Below are 18,960 nucleotides of genomic sequence, written 5' to 3'. Positions count from 1 at the left end.
AGACTGCACCCAAAACCTCCACACTCATGTAACTCAACAACCAGACTGCACCCAAAACCTTCACACTCATGTAACTCAGCAACAAGACTGCACCCAAAACCTCCACACTCATGTAACTCAACAACAAGACTGCACCCAAAACCTTCACACTTCGTAACTCAGCAACGAGACTGCACCCAAAACCTTCACACTCATGTAACTCAACAACGAGACTGCACCCAAAACCTTCACGGTCATGTAACTCAGCAAGAAGACTGCACCCAAAACCTTCACACTCATGAAACTCAGCAACAAGACTGCACCCAAAACCTCCACACTCATGTAACTCAACAACGAGACTGCACCCAAAACCTTCACACTTCGTAACTCAACAACGAGACTGCACCCAAAACCTCCACACTCATGTAACTCAACAACGAGACTGCACCCAAAACCTCCACACTCATGTAACTCAACAACGAGACTGCACCCAAAACCTCCACACTCATGTAACTCAACAACGAGACTGCACCCAAAACCTCCACACTTCGTAACTCAGCAACAAGACTGCACCCAAAACCTCCACACTCATGTAACTCAACAACAAGACTGCACCCAAAACCTCCACACTCATGTAACTCAGTAACAAGACTGCACCCAAAACCTCCACACTTCGTAACTCAGCAACAAGACTGCACCCAAAACCTCCACACTTCGTAACTCAGCAACAAGACTGCACCCAAAACCTCCACACTCATGTAACTCAACAACAAGACTGCACCCAAAAGCTCCACACTCATGTAACTCAGCAACAAGACTGCACCCAAAACCTCCACACTTCGTAACTCAGCAACAAGACTGCACCCAAAACCTCCACACTTCGTAACTCAGCAACAAGACTGCACCCAAAACCTCCATACTCATGTAACTCAACAACGAGACTGCACCCAAAACCTACACACTTCGTAACTCAACAACGAGACTGCACCCAAAACCTCCACACTCATGTAACTCAACAACAAGACTGCACCCAAAACCTCCACACTCATGTAACTCAACAACAAGACTGCACCCAAAACCTCCACACTCATGTAACTCAACAACGAGACTGCACCCAAAACATCCACACTTCGTAACTCAGCAACAAGACTGCACCCAAAACCTCCACACTCATGTAACTCAACAACCAGACTGCACCCAAAACCTTCACACTCATGTAACTCAGCAACAAGACTGCACCCAAAACCTCCACACTCATGTAACTCAACAACAAGACTGCACCCAAAACCTTCACACTTCGTAAATCAGCAACGAGACTGCACCCAAAACTTTCACACTCATGTAACTCAACAACGAGACTGCACCCAAAACCTTCACACTCATTTAACTCAGCAAGAAGACTGCACCCAAAACCTTCACACTCATGTAACTCAACAACGAGACTGCACCCAAAACCTTCACACTCATTTAACTCAGCAAGAAGACTGCACCCAAAACCTTCACACTTCGTAACTCAACAACGAGACTGCACCCAAAACCTCCACACTCATGTAACTCAACAACGAGACTGCACCCAAAACCTCCACACTCATGTATTTCAACAACCAGACTGCACCCAAAACCTTCACACTCATGTAACTCAGCAACAAGACTGCACCCAAAACCTCCACACTCATGTAACTCAACAACAAGACTGCACCCAAAACCTTCACACTTCGTAACTCAGCAACGAGACTGCACCCAAAACCTTCACACTCATGTAACTCAACAACGAGACTGCACCCAAAACCTTCACACTCATGTAACTCAGCAAGAAGACTGCACCTAAAACCTTCACACTCATGAAACTCAGCAACAAGACTGCACCCAAAACCTCCACACTCATGTAACTCAACAACGAGACTGCACCCAAAACCTTCACACTTCGTAACTCAACAACGAGACTGCACCCAAAACCTCCACACTCATGTAACTCAACAACGAGACTGCACCCAAAACCTCCACACTCATGTAACTCAACAACGAGACTGCACCCAAAACCTCCACACTCATGTAACTCAACAATGAGACTGCACCCAAAACCTCCACACTTCGTAACTCAGCAACAAGACTGCACCCAAAACCTCCACACTCATGTAACTCAACAACAAACTGCACCCAAAACCTCCACACTCATGTAACTCAGCAAGAAGACTGCACCCAAAACCTTCACACTCATGTAACTCAACAACGAGACTGCACCCAAAACCTTCACACTCATTTAACTCAGCAAGAAGACTGCACCCAAAACCTTCACACTTCGTAACTCAACAACGAGACTGCACCCAAAACCTCCACACTCATGTAACTCAACAACGAGACTGCACCCAAAACCTCCACACTCATGTAACTCAACAACGAGACTGCACCCAAAACCTCCACACTCATGTAACTCAACAACGAGACTGCACCCAAAACCTCCACACTCATGTAACTCAGCAACAAGACTGCACCCAAAACCTCCACACTAATGTAACTCAACAACGAGACTGCACCCAAAACCTCCACACTCATGTAACTCAACAACAAGACTGCACCCAAAACCTCCACACTCATGTAACTCAGCAACAAGACTGCACCCAAAACCTCCACACTCATGTAACTCAACAACGAGACTGCACCCAAAACCTCCACACTCATGTAACTCAACAACGAGACTGCACCCAAAACCTCCACACTTCGTAACTCAGCAACAAGACTGCACCAAAAACCTCCATACTAATGTAACTCAACAACAAGACTGCACCCAAAACCTCCACACTCATGTAACTCAACAACGAGACTGCACCCAAAACCTCCACACTTCGTAACTCAGCAACAAGACTGCACCCAAAACCTCCACACTCATGTAACTCAGCAACAAGACTGCACCCAAAACCTCCACACTCATGTAACTCAACAACAAGACTGCACCCAAAACATCCACACTTCGTAACTCAGCAACAAGACTGCACCCAAAACCTTCACACTCATGTAACTCAGCAACAAGACTGCACCCAAAACCTCCACACTCATGTAACGCAACAACAAGACTGCACCCAAAACCTCCACACTCATGTAACTCAGCAACAAGACTGCACCCAAAACCTCCACACTTCGTAACTCAGCAACAAGACTGCACCCAAAACCTCCACACTTCGTAACTCAGCAACAAGACTGCACCCAAAACCTCCACACTTATGTAACTCAACAACAAGACTGATCCCAAAACCTCCACACTCATGTAACTCAGCAACAAGACTGCACCCAAAACCTCCACACTTCGTAACTCAGCAACAAGACTGCACCCAAAACCTCCACACTTCGTAACTCAGCAACGAGACTGCACCCAAAACCTCCACGCTCATGTAACTCAACAACAAGACTGCACCCAAAACCTCCACACTCATGTAACTCAACAACAAGACTGCACCCAAAACCTCCACACTCATGTAACTCAACAACAAGACTGCACCCAAAACCTCCACACTCATGTAACTCAACAACGAGACTGCACCCAAAACATCCACACTTCGTAACTCAGCAACAAGACTGCACCCAAAACCTCCACACTCATGTAACTCAACAACCAGACTGCACCCAAAACCTTCACACTCATGTAACTCAGCAACAAGACTGCACCCAAAACCTCCACACTCATGTAACTCAACAACAAGACTGCACCCAAAACCTTCACACTTCGTAACTCAGCAACGAGACTGCACCCAAAACCTTCACACTCATGTAACTCAGCAAGAAGACTGCACCCAAAACCTTCACACTCATGAAACTCAGCAACAAGACTGCACCCAAAACCTCCACACTCATGTAACTCAACAACGAGACTGCACCCAAAACCTTCACACTTCGTAACTCAACAACGAGACTGCACCCAAAACCTCCACACTCATGTAACTCAACAACGAGACTGCACCCAAAACCTCCACACTTCGTAACTCAGCAACAAGACTGCACCCAAAACCTCCACACTTCGTAACTCAGCAACAAGACTGCACCCAAAACCTCCATACTCATGTAACTCAACAACGAGACTGCACCCAAAACCTCCACACTTCGTAACTCAACAACGAGACTGCACCCAAAACCTCCACACTCATGTAACTCAACAACAAGACTGCACCCAAAACCTCCACACTCATGTAACTCAACAACCAGACTGCACCCAAAACCTTCACACTCATGTAACTCAGCAACAAGACTGCACCCAAAACCTCCACACTCATGTAACTCAACAACAAGACTGCACCCAAAACCTTCACACTTCGTAACTCAGCAACGAGACTGCACCCAAAACCTTCACACTCATGTAACTCAACAACGAGACTGCACCCAAAACCTTCACACTCATTTAACTCAGCAAGAAGACTGCACCCAAAACCTTCACACTCATGTAACTCAGCAACAAGACTGCACCCAAAACCTTCACACTCATATAACTCAACAACGAGACTGCACCAAAAACCTTCACACTTCGTAACTCAACAACGAGACTGCACCCAAAACCTCCACACTCATGTAACTCAACAACGAGACTGCACCCTAAACCTTCACACTCATTTAACTCAGCAAGAAGACTGCACCCAAAACCTTCACACTCATATAACTCAACAACGAGACTGCACCCAAAACCTTCACACTTCGTAACTCAACAACGAGACTGCACCCAAAACCTCCACACTCATGTAACTCAACAACGAGACTGCACCCAAAACCTCCATACTCATGTAACTCAACAACAAGACTGCACCCAAAACCTCCACACTCATGTAACTCAACAACAAGACTGCACCCAAAACCTTCACACTCATGTAACTCAACAACGAGACTGCACCCAAAACCTTCACACTCATTTAACTCTGCAAGAAGACTGCACCCAAAACCTTCACACTCATGTAACTCAGCAACAAGACTGCACCCAAAACCTTCACACTCATATAACTCAACAACGAGACTGCACCCAAAACCTTCACACTTCGTAACTCAACAACGAGACTGCACCCAAAACCTCCACACTCATGTAACTCAACAACGAGACTGCACCCAAAACCTCCATACTCATGTAACTCAACAACAAGACTGCACCCAAAATCTCCACACTCATGTAACTCAACAACAAGACTGCACCCAAAACCTCCACACTCATGTAACTCAACAACAAGACTGCACCCAAAACATCCACACTTCGTAACTCAGCAACAAGACTGCACCCAAAACCTTCACACTCATGTAACTCAGCAACAAGACTGCACCCAAAACCTCCACACTCATGTAACGCAACAACAAGACTGCACCCAAAACCTCCACACTCATGTAACTCAGCAACAAGACTGCACCCAAAACCTCCACACTTCGTAACTCAGCAACAAGACTGCACCCAAAACCTCCACACTCATGTAACTCAACAACAAGACTTCACCCAAAACCTTCACACTCATGTAACTCAGCAAGAAGACTGCACCCAAAACCTTCACACACATGTAACTCAGCAACAAGACTGCACCCAAATCCTTCACACTCATGTAACTCAACAACGAGACTGCACCCAAAACCTTCACACTTCGTAACTCAACAACGAGACTGCACCCAAAACCTCCACACTCATGTAACTCAACAACGAGACTGCACCCAAAACCTCCACACTCATGTAACCCAACAACGAGACTGCACCCAAAACCTCCACACTCATGTAACTCAACAACGAGACTGCACCCAAAACCTCCACACTCATGTAACTCAGCAACAAGACTGCACCCAAAACCTCCACACTCATGTAACTCAACAACGAGACTGCACCCAAAACCTCCACACTCATGTAACTCAACAACAAGACTGCACCCAAAACCTCCACTCTCATGTAACTCAGCAACGAGACTGCACCCAAAACTTTCACATTCATGTAACTCAGCAACAAGACTGCACCCAAAACCTTCACATTCATGTAACTCAGCAACAAGACTGCACCCAAAACCTCCACACTCATGTAACTCAACAACGAGACTGCACCTAAAACCTCCACACTCATGTAACTCAACAACGAGACTGCACCCAAAACCTCCACACTCATGTAACTCAACAACGAGACTGCACCCAAAACCTCCATACTCATGTAACTCAACAACAAGACTGCACCCAAAACCTCCACACTCATGTAACTCAACAACAAGACTGCACCCAAAACCTCCACACTCATGTAACTCAACAACAAGACTGCACCCAAAACCTCCACACTTCGTAACTCAGCAACAAGACTGCACCCAAAACCTCCATACTCATGTAACTCAACAACGAGACTGCACCCAAAACCTCCACACTTCGTAACTCAACAACGAGACTGCACCCAAAACCTCCACACTCATGTAACTCAACAACAAGACTGCACCCAAAACCTTCACACTCATTTAACTCAACAACCAGACTGCACCCAAAACCTTCACACTCATGTAACTCAGCAACGAGACTGCACCCAAAACCTTCACACTCATGTAACTCAACAACGAGACTGCACCCTAAACCTTCACACTCATTTAACTCAGCAAGAAGACTGCACCCAAAACCTTCACACTCATATAACTCAACAACGAGACTGCACCCAAAACCTTCACACTTCGTAACTCAACAACGAGACTGCACCCAAAACCTCCACACTCATGTAACTCAACAACGAGACTGCACCCAAAACCTCCATACTCATGTAACTCAACAACAAGACTGCACCCAAAACCTCCACACTCATGTAACTCAACAACAAGACTGCACCCAAAACCTCCACACTCATGTAACTCAACAACAAGACTGCACCCAAAACATCCACACTTCGTAACTCAGCAACAAGACTGCACCCAAAACCTTCACACTCATGTAACTCAGCAACAAGACTGCACCCAAAACCTCCACACTCATGTAACGCAACAACAAGACTGCACCCAAAACCTCCACACTCATGTAACTCAACAACCAGACTGCACCCAAAACCTTCACACTCATGTAACTCAGCAACAAGACTGCACCCAAAACCTCCACACTCATGTAACTCAACAACAAGACTGCACCCAAAACCTTCACACTTCGTAACTCAGCAACGAGACTGCACCCAAAACCTTCACACTCATGTAACTCAACAACGAGACTGCACCCAAAACCTTCACACTCATTTAACTCAGCAAGAAGACTGCACCCAAAACCTTCACACTCATGTAACTCAGCAACAAGACTGCACCCAAAACCTTCACACTCATATAACTCAACAACGAGACTGCACCAAAAACCTTCACACTTCGTAACTCAACAACGAGACTGCACCCAAAACCTCCACACTCATGTAACTCAACAACGAGACTGCACCCTAAACCTTCACACTCATTTAACTCAGCAAGAAGACTGCACCCAAAACCTTCACACTCATATAACTCAACAACGAGACTGCACCCAAAACCTTCACACTTCGTAACTCAACAACGAGACTGCACCCAAAACCTCCACACTCATGTAACTCAACAACGAGACTGCACCCAAAACCTCCATACTCATGTAACTCAACAACAAGACTGCACCCAAAACCTCCACACTCATGTAACTCAACAACAAGACTGCACCCAAAACCTTCACACTCATGTAACTCAACAACGAGACTGCACCCAAAACCTTCACACTCATTTAACTCTGCAAGAAGACTGCACCCAAAACCTTCACACTCATGTAACTCAGCAACAAGACTGCACCCAAAACCTTCACACTCATATAACTCAACAACGAGACTGCACCCAAAACCTTCACACTTCGTAACTCAACAACGAGACTGCACCCAAAACCTCCACACTCATGTAACTCAACAACGAGACTGCACCCAAAACCTCCATACTCATGTAACTCAACAACAAGACTGCACCCAAAATCTCCACACTCATGTAACTCAACAACAAGACTGCACCCAAAACCTCCACACTCATGTAACTCAACAACAAGACTGCACCCAAAACATCCACACTTCGTAACTCAGCAACAAGACTGCACCCAAAACCTTCACACTCATGTAACTCAGCAACAAGACTGCACCCAAAACCTCCACACTCATGTAACGCAACAACAAGACTGCACCCAAAACCTCCACACTCATGTAACTCAGCAACAAGACTGCACCCAAAACCTCCACACTTCGTAACTCAGCAACAAGACTGCACCCAAAACCTCCACACTCATGTAACTCAACAACAAGACTTCACCCAAAACCTTCACACTCATGTAACTCAGCAAGAAGACTGCACCCAAAACCTTCACACACATGTAACTCAGCAACAAGACTGCACCCAAATCCTTCACACTCATGTAACTCAACAACGAGACTGCACCCAAAACCTTCACACTTCGTAACTCAACAACGAGACTGCACCCAAAACCTCCACACTCATGTAACTCAACAACGAGACTGCACCCAAAACCTCCACACTCATGTAACCCAACAACGAGACTGCACCCAAAACCTCCACACTCATGTAACTCAACAACGAGACTGCACCCAAAACCTCCACACTCATGTAACTCAGCAACAAGACTGCACCCAAAACCTCCACACTCATGTAACTCAACAACGAGACTGCACCCAAAACCTCCACACTCATGTAACTCAACAACAAGACTGCACCCAAAACCTCCACTCTCATGTAACTCAGCAACGAGACTGCACCCAAAACTTTCACATTCATGTAACTCAGCAACAAGACTGCACCCAAAACCTTCACATTCATGTAACTCAGCAACAAGACTGCACCCAAAACCTCCACACTCATGTAACTCAACAACGAGACTGCACCTAAAACCTCCACACTCATGTAACTCAACAACGAGACTGCACCCAAAACCTCCACACTCATGTAACTCAACAACGAGACTGCACCCAAAACCTCCATACTCATGTAACTCAACAACAAGACTGCACCCAAAACCTCCACACTCATGTAACTCAACAACAAGACTGCACCCAAAACCTCCACACTCATGTAACTCAACAACAAGACTGCACCCAAAACCTCCACACTTCGTAACTCAGCAACAAGACTGCACCCAAAACCTCCATACTCATGTAACTCAACAACGAGACTGCACCCAAAACCTCCACACTTCGTAACTCAACAACGAGACTGCACCCAAAACCTCCACACTCATGTAACTCAACAACAAGACTGCACCCAAAACCTTCACACTCATTTAACTCAACAACCAGACTGCACCCAAAACCTTCACACTCATGTAACTCAGCAACGAGACTGCACCCAAAACCTTCACACTCATGTAACTCAACAACGAGACTGCACCCTAAACCTTCACACTCATTTAACTCAGCAAGAAGACTGCACCCAAAACCTTCACACTCATATAACTCAACAACGAGACTGCACCCAAAACCTTCACACTTCGTAACTCAACAACGAGACTGCACCCAAAACCTCCACACTCATGTAACTCAACAACGAGACTGCACCCAAAACCTCCATACTCATGTAACTCAACAACAAGACTGCACCCAAAACCTCCACACTCATGTAACTCAACAACAAGACTGCACCCAAAACCTCCACACTCATGTAACTCAACAACAAGACTGCACCCAAAACATCCACACTTCGTAACTCAGCAACAAGACTGCACCCAAAACCTTCACACTCATGTAACTCAGCAACAAGACTGCACCCAAAACCTCCACACTCATGTAACGCAACAACAAGACTGCACCCAAAACCTCCACACTCATGTAACTCAGCAACAAGACTGCACCCAAAACCTCCACACTTCGTAACTCAGCAACAAGACTGCACCCAAAACCTCCACACTCATGTAACTCAACAACAAGACTTCACCCAAAACCTTCACACTCATGTAACTCAGCAAGAAGACTGCACCCAAAACCTTCACACACATGTAACTCAGCAACAAGACTGCACCCAAATCCTTCACACTCATGTAACTCAACAACGAGACTGCACCCAAAACCTTCACACTTCGTAACTCAACAACGAGACTGCACCCAAAACCTCCACACTCATGTAACTCAACAACGAGACTGCACCCAAAACCTCCACACTCATGTAACCCAACAACGAGACTGCACCCAAAACCTCCACACTCATGTAACTCAACAACGAGACTGCACCCAAAACCTCCACACTCATGTAACTCAGCAACAAGACTGCACCCAAAACCTCCACACTCATGTAACTCAACAACGAGACTGCACCCAAAACCTCCACACTCATGTAACTCAACAACAAGACTGCACCCAAAACCTCCACTCTCATGTAACTCAGCAACGAGACTGCACCCAAAACTTTCACATTCATGTAACTCAGCAACAAGACTGCACCCAAAACCTTCACATTCATGTAACTCAGCAACAAGACTGCACCCAAAACCTCCACACTCATGTAACTCAACAACGAGACTGCACCTAAAACCTCCACACTCATGTAACTCAACAACGAGACTGCACCCAAAACCTCCACACTCATGTAACTCAACAACGAGACTGCACCCAAAACCTCCACACTCATGTAACTCAACAACGAGACTGCACCCAAAACCTCCACACTCATGTAACTCAGCAACAAGACTGCACCCAAAACCTCCACACTCATGTAACTCAGCAACAAGACTGCACCCAAAACCTCCACACTCATGTAACTCAACAACGAGACTGCACCTAAAACCTCCACACTTCGTAACTCAGCAACAAGACTGCACCCAAAACATCCACTCTCATGTAACTCAACAACGAGACTGCACCCAAAACCTCCACACTTCGTAACTCAGCAACAAGACTGCACCCAAAACCTCCACACTCATGTAACTCAACAACAAGACTGCACCCAAAACCTCCACACTCATGTAACTCAGCAACAAGACTGCACCCAAAACCTCCACACTCATGTAACTCAACAACGAGACTGCACCCAAAACCTCCACACTCATGTAACTCAGCAACAAGACTGCACCCAAAACCTCCACACTCATGTAACTCAACAACGAGACTGCACCCAAAACCTCCACACTTCGTAACTCAACAACGAGACTGCACCCAAAACCTCCACACTCATGTAACTCAGCAACAAGACTGCACCCAAAACCTCCACACTCATGTAACTCAGCAACAAGACTGCACCCAAAACCTCCACACTCATGTAACTCAGCAACAAGACTGCACCCAAAACCTTCACACTCATGTAACTCAGCAACAAGACTGCACCCAAAACCTCCACACTCATGTAACTCAGCAACGAGACTGCACCCAAAACCTCCACACTCATGTAACTCAGCAACAAGACTGCACCCAAAACCTCCACACTCATGTAACTCAGCAACAAGACTGCACCCAAAACCTCCACACTCATGTAACTCAACAACGAGACTGCACCTAAAACCTCCACACTTCGTAACTCAGCAACAAGACTGCACCCAAAACATCCACTCTCATGTAACTCAACAACGAGACTGCACCCAAAACCTCCACACTTCGTAACTCAGCAACAAGACTGCACCCAAAACCTCCACACTCATGTAACTCAACAACAAGACTGCACCCAAAACCTCCACACTCATGTAACTCAGCAACAAGACTGCACCCAAAACCTCCACACTCATGTAACTCAACAACGAGACTGCACCCAAAACCTCCACACTCATGTAACTCAGCAACAAGACTGCACCCAAAACCTCCACACTCATGTAACTCAACAACGAGACTGCACCCAAAACCTCCACACTTCGTAACTCAACAACGAGACTGCACCCAAAACCTCCACACTCATGTAACTCAGCAACAAGACTGCACCCAAAACCTCCACACTCATGTAACTCAGCAACAAGACTGCACCCAAAACCTCCACACTCATGTAACTCAGCAACAAGACTGCACCCAAAACCTTCACACTCATGTAACTCAGCAACAAGACTGCACCCAAAACCTTCACACTCATGTAACTCAGCAACAAGACTGCACCCAAAACCTCCACACTCATGTAACTCAGCAACGAGACTGCACCCAAAACCTCCACACTCATGTAACTCAGCAACAAGACTGCACCCAAAACCTCCACACTCATGTAACTCAACAACGAGACTGCACCCTAAACCTCCACACTCATGTAACTCAACAACGAGACTGCACCCAAAACCTCCACACTCATGTAACTCAGCAACGAGACTTGCATTCATGTTCTTCTTGCATGAAATAGCAGCGCCATATGTATTCACTGCATCCTGCCAAGTCACTTGCACCAACTCATTTGGGTCATCATCATTGTCATCCTGGTCATCCAATGCTGTCAGCACGTGTTTTTCTGCGATTCGTGCAAAATTAAGTGTCGTTGTCATTTTTAGCGTAGCATTGTTGACGATGGATACAAATGCTTCTTACCAACTTGTGACTTCTATTCTCTACAAAGCTTCTATCAAATTACTCTTTCTCTCTCTGGATAGATTCTTGCACACGTTATTTTCCCCACTTCCCATTCTCGGATCAAGTTGAAACTTTCGCACAATAATTCAATGACAATACATGAATCAATAAAAAAAAATATAACCAAATAGTTAATCGATTAGTTAGTAATTAATTAATTTTAGAAAATGTATTAATCTAAGGAGAGATAAGCCTTGTGTAGAGGATTAGATCATTCGCTACAAACTTTAGACCAGTGGCGTAGCAACCATGGCGCGAAGGGCCCACGATCACTAGGGGCCCGAACGGTCTATATAAGGGAATTTGTTGACTATAAAAGTTTAAATGCATCACATTATTACATTATTTTAATTAAATCATGTTTATTTTTCTTAAATTTTATTACTGGTGTCCGAGCAAAGTAACAATTTAAATTGTCAGTACATCGTTTCATTTAAATCTAACTTTTTATTTAATAATAATAATAATAACAACAGGAACATGTAAGCCTACTCATTGTGAAAATGTTCCTTATGACGAATTATATTTGCTTTTGTTTTGGTTGGCGTGTTATTTATTTCTTTAATATTACAATACCTATTGACTAATTGAAATACTTGAATTAATTGTATGAGTAAACTGTAGATGTGAAGTGATTGTTATTTAGAATTGTATTAATTGTACATTCAAAACGTACATTACGTGAAAAAGACTTCATAAAATGATCTGTAGTGACTTAGATCAGTATAGAGATCATGGGCGTAGCCAGGATTTTTTTTTCGGGGGGTGGGGGGTGGAAGGGGGGGATTCCCCCCCAGGACCCCCCCCCCCCCAGCGAATTTTTTTTATTATTTGTATTTTTGTGTATGTGTGTGTGTACATAATCTTTATTGCATTCTGACCCTTCATTCTTTCGGAAGACGTTTATTGTGCCCTAGAATAGGTTCTTCCATGAGTTAGTGGAAAAATTGTAGATTCCCCGCCAATACTAGCAAGGGGGTCTGGGGCTCCCCCAGCGCGGGGCGAAGCCCCGCCGCCAAGCACTATTTCTGATATTGAAAGCCAACAAAATACATATTCTGAGGTATCTACAGTGCATTTTCCTGCTATTAAAAAGTTTTATTTCAAAAACCTAATGTGCTGTTCTTACTGACTTAGACCCTCCCGCGCCGTTTGGCGAATTTGCCGTCAAGCTGTTTCCATAAAATTTTAGATTCCCTGCCATTACTAGCAATGGGGTCTGGGGAGCGCTAGCGCGGGGCGAAGCCCCGACGCCAAGCACTATTTCTGATATTGAAAGCCAACAAAATGCATATTCTGAGGTATCTACAGTGCATTTTCCTGCTATTAAAAAATTTTATTTCAAAAACCTAATGTGCTATTCTTACTGACTTAGACCCTACCGCGACGTTCGGTGCATTTGACGTCAAGCTGTTTCCATAAATATCTGTCACTGGTAATGTCTGAAGCCTCTTCCCACCTGCCATGAGGACCTCAATGAATTAGTGGCGTCAAGTTGTACTAGGATATCATTGCAACTCTTCTTATGCGTAATTAATTTTGTCGGAGAACATGTCCCGCAAACCTCATGCGTCGCTCTCTCACAATCTTACTAAAGGGTCGACTCCCAGTTCGGCATAGGATTTCCTTGATTTAAACCCGATATCTATAACTGACTACTAAAATCTGTCTTAGCCACCTTTGTTGAGCCACATTTAGTGTTTTTCAATTTCGGCAGATGACTGTTCACTACAGTTTATTAAGGGAGCCCTGCCACTGGTAAAAATGTGTAACCACTCTTGAATACGCTCTTGGAATTAAGTGACTGTAGTTTGCTTTAGATTTTATATCGAAAAGAGAAGTTTTATCGTCAAAATCATCTGTTGGGGGTTTTCCACCTCAAAATGCTCTGTAGGGGGATCTTAAACTCAAAACCATCTGGAGGGGTTTTAAACTTTAAACAAACGCCATCTGTAGAAGAGGGGTTTAAACTCAAAACCCCCGATTGGATTGGCTACGCTCAAATAATTTTAGTGTTTAATTTGCTTTTTTTTTTATATTGAAGAGGTATTTTTAGAATTAAACCCCTCTGAATGGGGGTTTAAACTCAAAACCCCTTTTGGCAACGCTCATAGCATTTTGAGTGCGTAATTTGCTTTTTTTCTTACACTGAAGATGTATTTTTTAGCCTCAAACCCCCCCTGGCGGGGGGTTTAAACTCAAAACCCCTTTGGCTGCGTTCATAGATTTTAGTGTGAGTAATTTGCTTTTATTTATATTGAAGAGGTACTTTTTAGCTTCAAACTCCACTGGAGGGGAGTTTAAACTCAAAACCCCTTTGACTACACTCAAAACATTTTGAGTGTATAATTTGCTTTGTTTTTATTATTAAAGAGGTATTTTTTTTACCTTCAAACCCCGCTGAAGTGGGGTTTAAACTAAAAACTAAGTCAAAACCCATTTAGCTACGCTCATAACATTTTGAGTGCGTAATTAACTTTTTTTTATATTGATGAGGGGGTTTATCGTAAATTTTGGAGGGGGTTTTAAAATCAAAATCTCCCTTAACTGTGCTCTTGGAATTAGGGTATTTTCGTTTGCATTTTTGTTTTGTTTTGTTTTATAGAAGAGGGGGGGTTAACTGCAAAAACCCCAAGTAGGGGGTTTAAAACTCAAAACCCCTAGTAGGGGGTTTTAAACTCAAAACCCCTCGTTTTAAACTCAAAACCCCATTGGTTGTGCTGGGGCTATTGATGGTTTAGTATTAAAATCTCACCTAAAATAAACAAAATCAAAGACCCCAACCCCCCCCCCTGGCTACGCCCATGATAGAGATTATACTAGTTTTTTAAATGTATATATTGTACGTTGTTTTTACTATTCAGCGATGGTAAAAGTAATGACGTGGTCAGACAGACGAATGGCTCGGGCTTGTAGAAAGATGTAGAGTGAATAGACAACTTATTGAAACGACGGATCATCCCTATCTGTAAATAAACATCCGTTAAAGTCCTCACAAGTTTTATTAAGTATGTTATAGATATTTGTTGTGTCCCTTGGATGTGTTTGGACTCGCATTAGACTAAGTGAAGTAGTGTAAAACAACACACACAATCCAAGACAGGACAAGACAAGACAGGACAAGACAGGACAGATCCAAAGCTTGAGGAAATTGTTCTCCCTTACCCCTGAGGTACAGGTGTACCCTGTGGACCGTCTGGCGTAGAAGCTTGTCTTCATTGACATGTACTCTCTCATTAGATACAGTAGAGCCTAGTTTGGGTTCAGTCACACTCAACTTAAAGGAGGGGGCCCAACTACCTAAAAGCGGGCCCACGTAACCTTCTACGCCACTGCAGTTTAGACTATAATTTTGTAGACTATAAAACCTATTTTAATTAGTGAGGGAATAGCCCAGTAGGTAACGCGTCGGCCTCCATCATGGACGCTCGAAACCTTGAGTTCAAATTCTGACTTGTGATCGGACCATAAAGCAGTGAGCATTCTAGAAGCACGAGAGTTGCGCTTAACAAAACAATGAAGTAGAAATATCTCCAATCGAACAAATTTATCGTTGTTAGTTTTTAAAAAATAATTTCAAGATTAATTCCAAATAATTGGATGTAATTTCACTCAATGTAAGCTTTGTTGTTTTTAAAGTATTTTTGTTTATTATTTTACTTGCTTCTATCTCTCTTGTTCTTTAGTCCAATGAAACCAGATTGTGTTCCGAATAAGCGAACAGCATTATACGTTTATAACAAGATTAGTTACGCTACTTTAGGTATAGGTCAGAATAACTCGCTGGTCCGATTAACCGGTGGTCCATTTAGCCGGATTTGAAAATATTTGTTACTGTTCTAAATCGATATTATCCCAATACTGCATTCAAAATCACAATTTTGCTAGATTTTCTGCAAAAGAAATTAACTGTAAGATTTAAGGAAACTGTTTTGTTTAGTTTCTTTTTGCAAACTCCACGAAATCATATTTTTTTTTAGTTGCACTTTATTTTATGTGTCGACATTCCCGCTTTTATGTATCTAAAACTCATTAAGAAAATGAAAGGGAGTGAGAGAGAGATAGAGAGAGAGAATGAGAAATAGAAAGAAAGAGAGAGAGAGGGAGATTGGGATATAGAAAGAGAGACAGAAAGAGACAGAAAGAGAGATGAGAAAGAGAGAGAGAGGGAGAGAGAAATAGAGAAAGAGGAGAGAGAAAGAGAGAGAGAGAGAAAACAAGACACAAAGGAAGAATAAACAGAGGAAAATAAAGAAATAAAAGAAAACGTAATGAAGAGAAAAAAAAAAGAGAAAATAGAAACAAAAGAGAGAAACGAGAGAATGATGGATTGAACTAAATAGGTTGCAAAAGAGAGACAGGCAAACGAAGGGAAGTGGTTTTTTTTTTTTAAATAAATATGGCGGTATATAAAAATTGTGTCCTCTGAACTGAAGAATAAGGAAACAAATCTTTACTTTCTCTGGTCTCTCTCACTGGGGGTACTAAGTGCTTTACTTTCTCTGGTCTCTCTCACTGGGGGTACTAAGTGCTTTACTTTCTCTGGTCTCTCTTACTGGGGGTACTAAGTGCTTTACTTTCTCTGGTCTCTCTCACTGGGGGTACTAAGTGCTTTACTTTCTCTGGTCTCTCTCACTGGGGGTACTAAGTGCTTTACTTTCTCTGGTCTCTCTCACTGGGGGTACTAAGTGCTTTACTTTCTCTGGTCTCTCTCACTGGGGGTACTAAGTGCTTTACTTTCTCTGGTCTCTCTCACTGGGGGTACTAAGTGCTTTACTTTCTCTGGTCTCTCTCACTGGGGGTACTAAGTGCTTTACTTTCTCTGGTCTCTCTCACTGGGGGTACTAAGTGCTTTACTTTCTCTGGTCTCTCTCACTGGGGTACTAAGTGCTTTACTTTCTCTGGTCTCTCTCACTGGGGGTACTAAGTGCTTTACTTTCTCTGGTCTCTCTCACTGAGGTACTAAGTGCTTTACTTTCTCTGGTCTCTCTCACTGGGGGTACTAAGTTCTTTACTTTCTCTGGTCTCTCTCACTGGGGGTACTAAGTGCTTTACTTTCTCTGGTCTCTCTCACTGGGGGTACTAAGTGCTTTACTTTCTCTGGTCTCTCTCACTGGGGGTACTAAGTGCTTTACTTTCTCTGGTCTCTCTCACTGGGGGTACTAAGCGCTTTACTTTCTCTGGTCTCTCTCACTGGGGGTACTAAGCGCTTTACTTTCTCTGGTCTCTCTCACTGGGGGTACTAAGCGCTATCAGAGTTCTATCAAGGTAAGAGTGTCTAGGCCTCAAGTGAAATGATTTCGCTCAAACACCCAGGGGTCATGACCTTACAATGCACTGTTGGTGTTTGAGATATAACAAGTGTTATTTTCGTCAAGCTTTTTATAGAGACCAGTTGGAACATATGAGAAGCTGAGATTATAACGCAGTCAATGCTTTAAACGTGAGTCTAGAGTTAAGTTGAACTGAAATAAGTTTGTAGACACCTTTCAGACTTTTCAATCTATGGGAGCAAAGGTTCTAAAACTCATCTATTTCTATGGCCGACGGTTAACAAGAGTGTCCTGTGGCCGGCAGAATCGCCTTAACTTCTTCAACGTATATTGGGTGCCCATTACAGTTGGATGGACCCAGGGGCGTGCCAAAGTCCCAGTCCTCATCGGGATTCGAACTTAAGACTTTTTGGTATCTGAATTTAGCGCTGTACCACTCAGCCAACACGCGTCATGTAATTTCCAGTAGTTCTAACAATATTTATGGCATGAGAGCAAAGAATGTCCATCGAAATGTTATCCACTGTCATCTGGATTCTGTCAAGTATATATTCAGTGAATAACATTTAAAATATTAGTGATACTTAAAAACATTGGACATTTTCATATGTGGTGGATAACTAAGAATGTCGAGCTGTATGTGTGTATCCGGTGTAAAAGAAATGTTAATGTATTGATGGATGTATTTAAAAGGTTTATGATATTTTTGCACATTTTTAGAAACTCATCATCAAAATTCTTAAACTTGTTTACTTGTGGCACAAAATAATATCTATGTTTAAGTGTCCTCTGTTTGTGTCGCTACTGTGTACATAAGGAAGACATTTTCCTATAAACATACACTTTCCTATAAACATACACTTTCTTAAAAACATACACTTTCTTACAAACATACACTTTCTTACAAACATACACTTTCTTACAAACATACATTTTATTACAAACATACACTTTCCTATAAACATACACTTTTTTTTACAAACATACACTTTCTTACAAACATACGCTTTCTTACAAACATACACTTTCCTATAAACATACACTTTCTTACAAACATACACTTCCCTATAAACATACACTTTCCTATAAACATACACTTTCTTAAAAACATACACTTTCTTACAAATATACACTTTCTTATAAACATACACTTTCTTACAAACATACATTTTATTACAAACATACACTTTCCTATAAACATACACTTTTTTACAAACATTCACT

Source organism: Biomphalaria glabrata, chromosome 6 (genome assembly GCF_947242115.1).
Source record: "Biomphalaria glabrata chromosome 6, xgBioGlab47.1, whole genome shotgun sequence".
NCBI classification, from domain to species: Eukaryota; Metazoa; Mollusca; class Gastropoda; family Planorbidae; genus Biomphalaria; species Biomphalaria glabrata.
The sequence above is the reverse complement of the archived record's forward strand: the minus strand, read 5'-3'. Positions refer to the sequence as shown.